Consider the following 12076-nt stretch of genomic DNA (forward strand, 5'->3'; position numbering starts at 1 on the left):
CATGTTGACCTCTAGCTTTGTTCTCGAAGTACTATTGTTTCACCTACCAAAGTAAGAGAACTTGTCCTCCTCCTTGAGGCTCGCATCACCGGGCTCCACGAAATCTGCATCCTGCATCTATGAAAGGGTCTCGTTGGTGTTTTAAAACACCGCCCAGTGGGAGTGAGTGATCAACTCAGTGGGTGCTATTAGCCTTAAGTTGCAACAAGCATCAATTATAATAAGAATTTAATGAAAAGCAATCAATCATAAACATCTATCTAGTCTTGTTAATGTGCATGCATGCAGGATGATATGATGTATGCCCTCACCACAACGCTCCCTCGTGCGACAACATCTAACGATCGCCAATGCCAACACTCCCTCAGTGCGACCTCGACTGCCGAGTCGCCAACCTAGCTAATGCCATGCAATGATGATGTTAACCGGGTTCTTAGTTAAGTCCATTCATCCAGCAGATTTGGGAATCTGATACACCCCACGTATCAAATACCCTGAACTAGTTGCGAGGCCAAGACCCCCCAATGTGTGAGGCCGAGACCCCGCGATCCTTGACCCCGTCGGGTTTTCCCCATCCCCGACTTCAAGCACATGGGGGGTGCTGAATGTGGGGTCGCTCGCGGTCACTACGGGGAGGCGCGTCACCCCAGCGTAGGCCGACAGCTCGGACACCGTGTCTCATTCCACCATGTCCGGCTCATGAGACTGTGGATCAATATTCCATCCGGTATTAATGGGCTACAACGGTAGTACGGTGTTCCAGTTTCCATACATATGTGAGCAAACAAGGTTAATAACCAGGTGAGTCATCCAGTGGACTAAACTGCACGAGCCCAGGCAAGTATGTGGCAGAACGACATCGGGTACAAGCGACCCATGTAGCCTAACTACTGTCGCCCACACGTACTCGCCCAAACCCATGAGTTTAGCCTCAAGGTGGTCCTACCAACGGAACCACCTTCGCTCTCCTCATGTTCCTGACCAACCCAAGGGTAGGAATAGTGACTCATAGCATGCCAACTACCAATGTAACATCAAACATATTCAACACCATGTTCTCATATTGCTCAACATACAATTCAAATTTCTCTAGCAAGCAAACTATTAATAACATGAATAAGGTGTATGTGTGTGGTGTGGGTTGGTGAGGAAGTTAAGCACTTCCTACACCTCAAGGGATCAATTACACAAGAACAATGAATTAACACACTAAGAAGCAACACATATGAGAGAAAAGAAAATCAAACAAACACGAGCATGTAATCATCCATACACTAGATCATGAGAGGCAAGATTTAACATCAAGGAAAACTAAACATGTCATTCCATACAATCCAACAACATACCATTCCTAGGTTCCTCTAGATTCTTCCATACAACATACCAAGCAAACAAAATCATTAAACTCCAACTATAATTGGTGCTAGGCCACCTAAGGATAATAGTCCGCACCTATGGATCGTTGAGATCTTGGAAAACGACCTAGAAGCGCCAAACTCGATGTTGATCGGCCGGAATCCTAAGACAATGCACTTGCATGTTAGGATTTCATGCATTTCCTAACTCAAACCCAAAGATTACCAAAAATGATAGGTGCTTACCTCCCCATTCGGATAGAAGTGGCTTGTAGTTGTGCATATGGGAAAGGAAAGATATTTCTCTAAGGCCCCAAGCTTCCTTGGGCCTTACCTCCTACCACACACCCCTTTCCTTTCTTCTTCCTCTCTCTTTCTCCTCCTTTCTCCTCTTCCTCTTCTCCCTTTCTCTCTTTTCTCTCTTCTCTCTTTCCTTTCTCTAGGGCAAATTCGTATGGGGAGAGGGGTGCCCCAAATGAGACCCTTATATAGTCCCAGATTTGATGACAATGGCCCCAAGTGTTGGGTTTTTACTATACTAGACCTATGAGAGGGTCTTTCTAGCCTCTAGGGCCCACTATGAGGTGTACAAGTCAATATACACCGTAGGATAGCTAGCCCTAATGATGATCTACGTATGGATATGATCGGCCCGCCATTTGGATGCGCCGATCGACAGATATGATAAGAAGTCTGTTCAACGGTCACCGATAGTCGATCAGGGCCGCGGCTATACGGATATGAGCAGGAAAATATCCTTACTCCATGGGTAAAGTTTGGTCGCAAACCGACGGTCCGAAATCCTCAACTTTGCATAAGAGTGGACGACTCAATTCACTTAAGTTCCAACTCCTTCCTTTAGGGTATTTGCACTTCTCATGCACTTGTCCTTCGGCTCAAGTTGACCAGTTCTGGACAGTACCCTGGTCCGATTCCTGCGATGGGCGTCAAGCCCAGTAAGATGGACATTATTCTATAGTTTCGGAACTAGTGGCCCACCAACGAGCGGTGTAGAGCTTGTTTGGAGAATCGGGGCAATTCTGGTGGCCCTCTGACCATGAAACTTATAGGATAGGTGCTCCATGGCCCGATGAAGGGCCATGTAAAATTTAGGAATGATCAGATATGGGGTTTGGTCGCACGGGTCTGATTCGTGATCAACGGTCACCGTGCCCCGATCGGGACCCAGATTTTTGTGGGCGGGTGTAGAAAAATACATTAGACCCTCATCGTAAATTATGAAGAAATCTGACGGCTGAAATGTCTTACATCTCAGTTTTATTTACCCGTGCCAGATTCCAATTTTGGCATTGGTGGGGCGCATCTGGCAAGTGTCAGATTCCACTTCTGGGTGTCCACTGGGTCCGTGGTCCGCGATGGTCCCCAAGCCCAGTGAGATCTATGCTCCCTTGAATTTTTATAATTTTCTGACCTTCCCGTGTCGCGGTATAGCCCGCACGGGCTGTCGTTAAGTGTAAACGGCTATCTGGCTTGGAGGCCCGCACCAGGTTCTATCAAGGCTCGTCTGGTCTATTCAATTGGGCTAATCTTGGTCTAATTTATTTGTGATACCTCACTATGAGTGGCTTAAATGAACAGTCCTGTGGCAAATCTTACGTGGACGCCCCAGGACACTGTTCTGGTTGGGTGGGACGTTACACTACACCTGATGTTCAAGTGATTGGGCGGATTCATTGGCTTTCTACGGCTGATTAATCGGACTAGTGCGGTTCTTTACTGGTACACTCTTGTATAAACTATCATTGAGTGCTAATGATCATTAAGTGATGTTATAAGTTAATTAAATAAAAAAAAAATTCAAGAATTTTTGAAAATCCAAAACAGTGAAAATCGAGAATGTTACATTCTCCTGAGTGTGTTTGTTGCGGTTTACTAGAATACATCCTAGCTTATTGTTATATGATGCACCGCGATTTTACTCATTGGATAGTGGTTAGGCCACACGGAGTACTTACGCACTTCATGTCGATCAACTCGATGTGCGCTCGTATCAGTCGAGCTCCTCAAGTAACCCGATTGACCCAATGTATGTTCACCATGTATGGACGCTACTGCTTGAATCTTAAGGCCCTGTTTGGTTTTCCGAATTATGCTGTAATTAGCTGTAATGACATCATAATAACTTCTTTACAAGTATTTCTAATCATTGGAGCAGTACCAGGATTCTGCTTTCCCACGCTTGTTTTTTCAAATTTTCAGAGTGTAATACACACTAACTGTGTGACCGGTCGTTTGGTAATACAATGTAGTAGTCAAATCAATCTCTTAATAGGCTTATGGTGTCCACCATTCTAGTTATACATCTACTCAATACGCATGTTTGTTTTTTCAAAATGACGATGGATCTTTGGAAGGTTACAAGTGACTACATCGAACCATTATATTAGTGCTATAGGTTCTACGGAAAATCATAACAGATAAGAAGCTGTCCATCGAGGGACAGTTTATCAGACATTCAGGTTTAGGTTCTACATGAGGTGCATTTAAACTGGGTGCAATCAGACTCAGCATGGTTGATAGCTATCTCATCCATGTTCAATTAACCAAGGGAATGTTAATATAACACATGATAGGTAACCATGTTCAGATCGTATAACAGATAACTGAACATGGTTGATAGTTGTCTCAAATGTTCAGTTAACCATTGGAAATATAATGCAAGAAGTGATAGGTAACCATCTTTGTGTAGTAGAACTGTTTATCAGTCATGGTCGTTAACTGTACGTCTCAGCTCTATTAACCATGGCACTAATAATATCAGAAATGATAGGTATGCATGTCCAGTTTGTATTGGGATAGTTATCAAGGAAAGAGGCTTGCAATGAGCGCATATGTAGCAAAAAAGTAGAGTGTGGAAAACATTAAGCCTGTTCGCCTATCGGCACCTATACAATGGCCCACCATAATTTCTTTACAGGATCAATGTCAAACGTGTGAGCCACAAGTGTTCGAAACAAGCCAGAACAGGACATCAACTTCTATTTCATAGCTTCACTTCTAACTATGTCATGGTCTCCAGACATTCAACAGAGCCACGTGACTTACCTCTTCTGGTGTTGCCGTAGCTAATGGCTGGGGGTGGATGTCAGTCCCAGACAGCAGAGAATATTTCTACATGTTGACAGAGTAACAGATTTATCACCGTCGAAGAAAAAAGAACAATAGTGGAATTGAGGGTTTTCAACCGAAGCGAAATCCATATAATACCTGAGTGGGGTATTAGAGAAGATGTCAGTAGCAGAAGGTAAATGGATGAGGCCCCAGAGATTGCCATGAACATCAGAATCGGGTGACGATGTCGACAAAGGGAAACCATGACATTCCAACAACATGCAACACAAATGGGTTCATGAAAATGGTAATATGTTAGATGGCAGAAGACATGCAGTGACATGTAAGCTACCGAACAGATGGACATGGAGCAGGCCGTGCGATCTCGATGAAGAAGAACAGAGACACGACGACTAGATTAAAATGTATTTCTCCTTGTTTCCATACCTCAGATATTATGGAGAAAGAGGATGCGCAAGCAGAAGGAGATGCTTTTTATATTACCCTTTTCCATTGCTCAGGTTTCGACAGCAAACACAGGGAGAAGTGGAATAGAAGGAGATGCTATCATGTAAATGGTAGATTCAGAGTGAAAGAATAGGCGATAGGCAAAAGCAAATGGAAAGAAGGGTATGTCGTTTACCTGGCCAGAGATCTCACGCTTTGAAAGAGACGAGTGCGCCAGTGAGAAGTGGAAGAGAAGGAGAAGCTTTTGAAAAGCTGAAATCTGAAATCATACTTATGTAGCACGATCGATGCTCATGCGGACCACCGAACCACTACCGCCAGACTCATCCATAAATCGAACTACCATCAGCAGGGGATGTAAATTCCGTCTTTGCCCGAGATCTCTTTACTGCCATTTCGGCGCTATCAGACTGCAGCCGAATCGCTCGTTTTTCAAACGCATGGCTGAAGTGTGACTTATTACACTCATGTTTATTTAGTTGCATTGCCTTAGTTCACATGTTGACCTCTAGCTTTGTTCTCGAAGTACTATTGTTTCACCTACCAAAGAAATTTATCTAACTCCTTATTATCTTCAATCCGTAGAAAGTCCTGGAGTCTGCTATTTGCACTGTAAATGTCCTAAGTATGCTTAGCTCTTTTATATAAGGCCCAATCTTGTCCCATTTCTTTAATTTATTCCTCCAGCTTAGCTTGGAAAGCTTCCCTTTCTTGACATTAAGGCCAACAAATATATTTAGGGCACCCAGTATCCTTCCTTTAATTAAATTCCTCAAGTGAACTTGCTCATTAGTTACATCAATCTCCAATAGTGGTCACATCAATCTCCTTCTTAAACCTACATGGACCACCATCGCTGTTGCGCCTTAGACACTACTGTGCTCCTCTTAACGAATGAATTTTACAAAGTCCTTTACAATCACACTCATGTAGACTGTGAATCACCGGTACAACAATCCCCTTGCCGATGAGCCACTCAGATGTATTTAAGCTACTTCAAAGATGAGAGAGTACAAAAGTGAAAAATGTTTCTATTATAAATTCATTGATATATTAATCTTATAAGAGAGTAAAAATACATTGATATGTCTGTTTAGATAGAAATTTCCACTGCACTATAATATAAAATTATAATTATTATAAATTCTTTTACCAAGATTGTATTATAATTGCATTCGACCATTGGATTACATGCTAAATTACATTCGGAAATGAATATCGTGAAATCGTAATTGTAATGATAATGCTTTTATAACCCTTTAGCGATCATCCAATGTCTATTAACACTTCTTTATCAACAAGATCCTGTCCAAAAATTCTAAAAACATTTAAGAGGTTTGTGAAGTACTTAAAAAAAAAAACAGTTCTTTAGAATTTGCACAACTCTACATGACATGCATACCTGATAATACAACATCTAATTTCCAAGAAAAGCACAAATTAGCTGATTAAACAGTTTAGACGCTTGCAAATGCATGCCTGATTCCTCAACAAGAGCCTTACACCATTTTCACTTGTGGCCTACCAAATCATCCGGCTCACGTTGCTTTCCAGCTAAGTCATGCATAGAAATCATAGGGACTGATTTGGGAGGATTCCAAGTACACACGTGTGGGAGAGAAGTCCACCACTCCTTCTCTCGTCTCCTTCTCGAACTCTTTCTCCTTCTCTCTCCTCTTTCTATTCCTCATTAAGGTATGAACGGTTGGCGCTTAATCTTCACTCGTGTGGCTCGCTTAGAGGTTTATATATCCCTCATGTCTAGGCTCATACCCTAAAATGAGCTGGCGAAACGGATGGACGGAGTGGATGTAATACAAACATCATGGTGGGCCCCACCGAGCTCACTGGCAAGTCGCATCCAGCCGTCGCCCCGTCTCGAACAGGTGTCCCAGTCCGCACGAGTGACGGGAATAACCTCATTTAGATAATCTCCTCGACTAAATCGCCTGGTTACGGTTACTGCCTCTGCCAAACACACGGCGGAAAACGGGAGCGGATTAGGTGCGGCCCCAGCCTCACCCAACACGGTGCGGCTCTGATAGTGGGCCCACCTTTACGCATGCATTATATATCCACGCCGTCCATCCGTTTTTACAGATCATTTTAGGGTATGACCCCAAAAATCAAGGATATCCGAATTCAGTTGGATAATACCGCAGGAAACAGTGCTGATTTGAACGCCCACCATTAAAAACTTCCTAAGGCCCACCCTAATGTTTCTGTAATGTTTATTTTTTCTGCTTTGATGAGTGGGAAAAACGGATGGACAGTGTGGATATACAGTACATACATCAAGGTGGGCCCCACGTCACGACCGCACCGTGTCGGGTGCGGCGCGGAGAACACGCTGGCGGCAGATTACACCGTGGGGAAACGGATTGGCTACTCCCCCTGACAGCAGCCCGGGGCAGAAGGTCGGTGCTCTGTGGACCCCCACCATGATGTATGTGTTTCATCCATTCCGTTCATCCATTTTTAAAGATCATTTTAGGGCTTGATACTAAAAATTACAGGGATATATATCTCAGGTGGACCACACCACATGAACAAAATTAGTGATTGGATATCTACCATTAAAATCCTCCTAAGGCCCACTGTAATGTTTATTTGAAATCCAATCTGTTGATTAGGCCATACAGACCTAGATGAAAGGAAAAAACAAAAATCAGCTTGATCCAAAACTTTTATTGCCCCCAAAATATTTTTAATGGTCGACGCTCATTAAACACTGTCTCTAGTAATGTGGTCCAATTGAGATTGGGATATACCTCATTTTTGTTCTCATACCGTAAAATGATCTGTAAAAATAGATGGACGGAATGGATGAAACACATACATCATGGCGGGCCCCACAGAGCACCGACCATCAGCCATTGGATGGTGTCAAGGGGAGTAGCCAATCCGTTTCCACACCGTGGAGACCGGACAATCGAACTGTGCCATCTCTGCACATGAAACATGGCATGGTGAATTCTCATTCAGGACCGTCCATCTAGTTCCACCTAACCTGGATGTAAAAACATTCAAAATGCACATTGATCCAACGTACCTATACATCTAATCAACGGCCTTTAAATCAACGGTAGAAAAAAATGGTCTGCAGCCAAAATTCAGTACGGATAAAGCAAAGAAAGTGATGGCCAAGATTGTATGATAAGATCAATTGCAAATGTAGAATTCAGATACAGGCATCACCGGCTCCACCGTATGAGTTCATTTTGCCTCTGTTGCGACGCAGGATCAAGCAGTGCATCCCCACCCACAAGGGCCCACATGCGGAGATGGTCCGACGATTTGTACCGTCCATATTCTCTTCACTACAATATATATACTATTTTTCCATCATTAAGTTTCATTGATGATCTTAACCATTGATTTTTTAAGTTGAATTACATCCATTGAAAATCTCTTCATTTCATTGTTCTGATTTCGTCTGCATATAGTAATGATCAAAATCATCCATTCGGCTTAAATTTCTTAGGGTGTCCCGAGTTGCTTATTTTCCACAAAACGGAGGGTTCGGATCGTCGGACCAATCATTACGTGGGCCCCAGTGAGAGACAATGCACGCTCAATCCACGGAGGCAAAACCAACTCCTGCGTGGTATCTTCCATGATCAGATCATTTTCCAAGGATGCTGTCTCACTCTAGCGTCAGTCGCTGATTACCAATTTTCAGGTTTAAAAGGTAATTTGAGATTAACGGGCTCTGGCGGTTGCTAAAACCGGTCAGACGGTAAAAATGAAAACCCAATAAAAATATAATATTGAGAAATGATCTGATGCTACCAAAGCAAATAATTTATAGTGCTCTTAGTTGCATTGGATTAATTTGATGGTCCATCAGCTTGATCTAAACCGTCCATTAGGTCTGGAACATATTTCAAGAGAAACCATGCAAAATTGAGATTGATCTGATGATAAAATCCATCATAGATTCATTGTTTGTTTTTAGCCATCATTTTTCCAACCTATGAATGGGATGTTCAGGATTGCCTAATGGAAGTAAATATTTAGAATCATAAGTAATCTATGTTGGAATCTATTAAATGATGGATTTATTGGTTTGACCTATTTTTACAAGGGAGCGTAAGGTATTAGATCGGATTAGGTGGGATAGAATTGCATTTTGTAACTTGCAATTCCATCCCGCATACACATACCGAGAGGATGGAAAAGGTTGGGATTAGGTGAGATGGAATTGCTTTTAGTCCCATGGAATTGGGATTGGTCCATCCTTGGATTTATCCACTACATATGTGGGCCCCACATGGATGCATGCATATATCCATGTTGTCGATCCATATACACTGTGTAAACACGAGACATTCTAATTACATATGTGTACAAGTGAACGACATTCATTGTGAATTTGGTTTGTTAATTACAATTCCATGGTCCACCAAACATAATTTTGCTTAATTGGGTGTTTTCCCCTATCAAAATTTTTATACCAAACTTGGGATTGGATGGCTACAATATCATGGTATTTCCAGACATGCACTATTGTGCAATAATGATGTCAATCCCATCTAATACAATTTAATACCATTACCAAGCACGCCCTAAATGATCTTAATTGTGCATATTTAAAGCTATCGATCAGATGAACCTAATAGACAGTCTAAATCCATCAATTGGGTTGTCCACGTATTACAATTCAATTAAGAGCTCCAGAACTTGGGAGTGCTCTCATTTTTATTCTTACACATGCACTCATACCACATTGGGATTTTGCTGTAATGGGTACTCAAACTCTTGACCTCCTGTTGAAAGTCTTGTAAGTCTAACATGGATGCATGAGTAAGAATGTACCCCACATTATTTCTTTCCCCAACTCATCTTGACAGGATGAGCTTTTCTTCAGAAATCTCATGGGCCTATCACAATCTCTATTGGAAATCCACTTTATCTGTCAATTTTGCCACCTTATGTGGAGAAAAAGCTAAAAAATGAGTTAAATCTAAAACTCAAGTGGGCCACATGATAGAAAATAATGGAGATAAAAAAATGACCTTCTTGGACTCACTTTGATGTTATATGCTAACTATATTGTTAATGAGGCTATTATTATTGGAATGAATTGAAAATACAAATATTAACTTGATCTAAAACTTATGTGACCCTAGGAGAGTTTTGAATTTGCATTGTTTTTGGACTCATTTACTAACACAATCATGTGAAACTAAATGCCACCCAAAACAATGGGCCTCTCATAGCTTCCACTTACTATAGGTGGGGTAATTTGCGTCCTTCTGGATCTATCTTCATGTGGCACTTAAAACCGACCGGCTTAAACATCCAACGGGCATTGGTCTACTACATCTTCTAACCTAGGGGCACAAAACACTTGATTTATGTAGGCCTACTATGTTATATGTGTAAATATGCTCTATTCATTTGGTGCTACAAAAGATTGATGCAATAAAAATGCCTGATGGGCCACATCAATAGGAACAATGTAACATTGTTCTTAAAACTTCTCAATTCATGCAGCGCGGTCCACTTGAATTTTAGATCAGACCGATTATTGTCTCTTCACTTTACTCATGTGAGTTACACTTAATTAATGGGTTTGATGAAGGATATACTCTATGGTGACTCCATAAGAAAACCCATGGCTCACATCTGATGTGCTGATTTATGTACCTACAGCTTAGAATTGAGGATAGAACATGACAGATGGAGAGGATTTTATATGTAATCCATATATACATACAATGAGATATAAAACATGTTTTTAGGATTCCACCATGTTGTATATGTAAAACCAATTCTTTGTCCATCAGGTGAAAATCATTTTGCTCACCATAAATGTAGTGTCAGGCCAATAACAAACTTAGACGAGTAATACAATGGGAATCATAGTAAAATATTGAGCTTAAAACTTCTATGTTCGTGCAGTGTGGCCCATCTTAGATTTCGATCAGGTTGATTTTTTATATTTTCTTTCACCTGGGTGAGTAACTCTCGATTAATAGATTCGATGAAAGATACAACACCTACACGCATAAGTAGGGGTGTACACGAACCGAGCTAGCTCAGTTAGCTTGCTCGACTCGACTCAAAAAAGCTCGATTCAACTCGGTTCGAAGCTGAGTTCGAGTTGAGTCGAGCTGTTTTTTTAGCTCGAAAATGAGTTCGAGCCGAGTTCAAGCAGGCCCCGGTTCAACTCAACTCGGATCGAACTAGTTCGGTGACTTGGTTATTTTGCCATTGATGTCGCTCACTAACTGTTTGATAAAATGACTCAACAAAATGTGGCCGATGGCAACGAAGGTATGTACATCAGATAATACATTCCAACAAAACAATGAGGCATTCATCCAAGAAAAGAGAGAGGATCATTTTTCTTTTTTATGCTAGGCCAACTAGAGAAACTATAGCTACACAGAGTAACAAAGCGTACAGAGAAGCAGCAGCAGTAGATTTGAGTGGGTGCAGGACTACGGAAGCATCTGTTTCAAAATTTTGCAAGTATAAATCGCAAGGGAGCAAGAAGCTAGAACACAAGTCTGACGGTGACTTCGAAGTGGGATTGACCCCTCAGTAGAGGGTTCAACTAACAAAGAGAAAAACATATTCTACTAAGGGAAAGTACTTTGCAACGCGGAGATCATGATCACTCTTCTTGCCATGGTCCCCCCTGTTGGTGCTGTGGATTAAGGGTAACTCCAAAGACACCACAATATAACTCTTACATGCCATACTTCTACAAACAACATTTTGAGCTAATCCATGAAACTAATACATTTTCTCTCTTTATTTTTTTTGTTTTGTTTTTAATGTTACTTAGAAGGTGTTTGAGAAAATACCTGTAAAACCATTGCCTTTATTTGTAAAACAGTGGGGTTTTGAAGTTGCAGTTTAGGTGTTTGTGGAAATGCCTCAATGGTGAACTCGGCTTGATCTTGGCTTGAACTCGGCCCAAGCTGGCCCGAGCTGCTAACCGAATTGAGCCGAGCTGGCCAGTCAGGCTCGAGGACCGAGCCGAGCCGAGTTCGAGCTGAGGTCAGCCAGTGTTCGAGCTGAGGCCAGCTCAACTTGGTTCGACTCACTGTACACCCCTACACATAAGCTTATAGTATGTCAAATTTGAGTTGTAGTTTTTTTTTTTAAAAAAAAAAATTTTAAATAAAAAACAAAAATTCAAGATATCATTCAAGACTACACCATGT

Source organism: Magnolia sinica, chromosome 1 (genome assembly GCF_029962835.1).
Source record: "Magnolia sinica isolate HGM2019 chromosome 1, MsV1, whole genome shotgun sequence".
NCBI classification, from domain to species: Eukaryota; Viridiplantae; Streptophyta; class Magnoliopsida; order Magnoliales; family Magnoliaceae; genus Magnolia; species Magnolia sinica.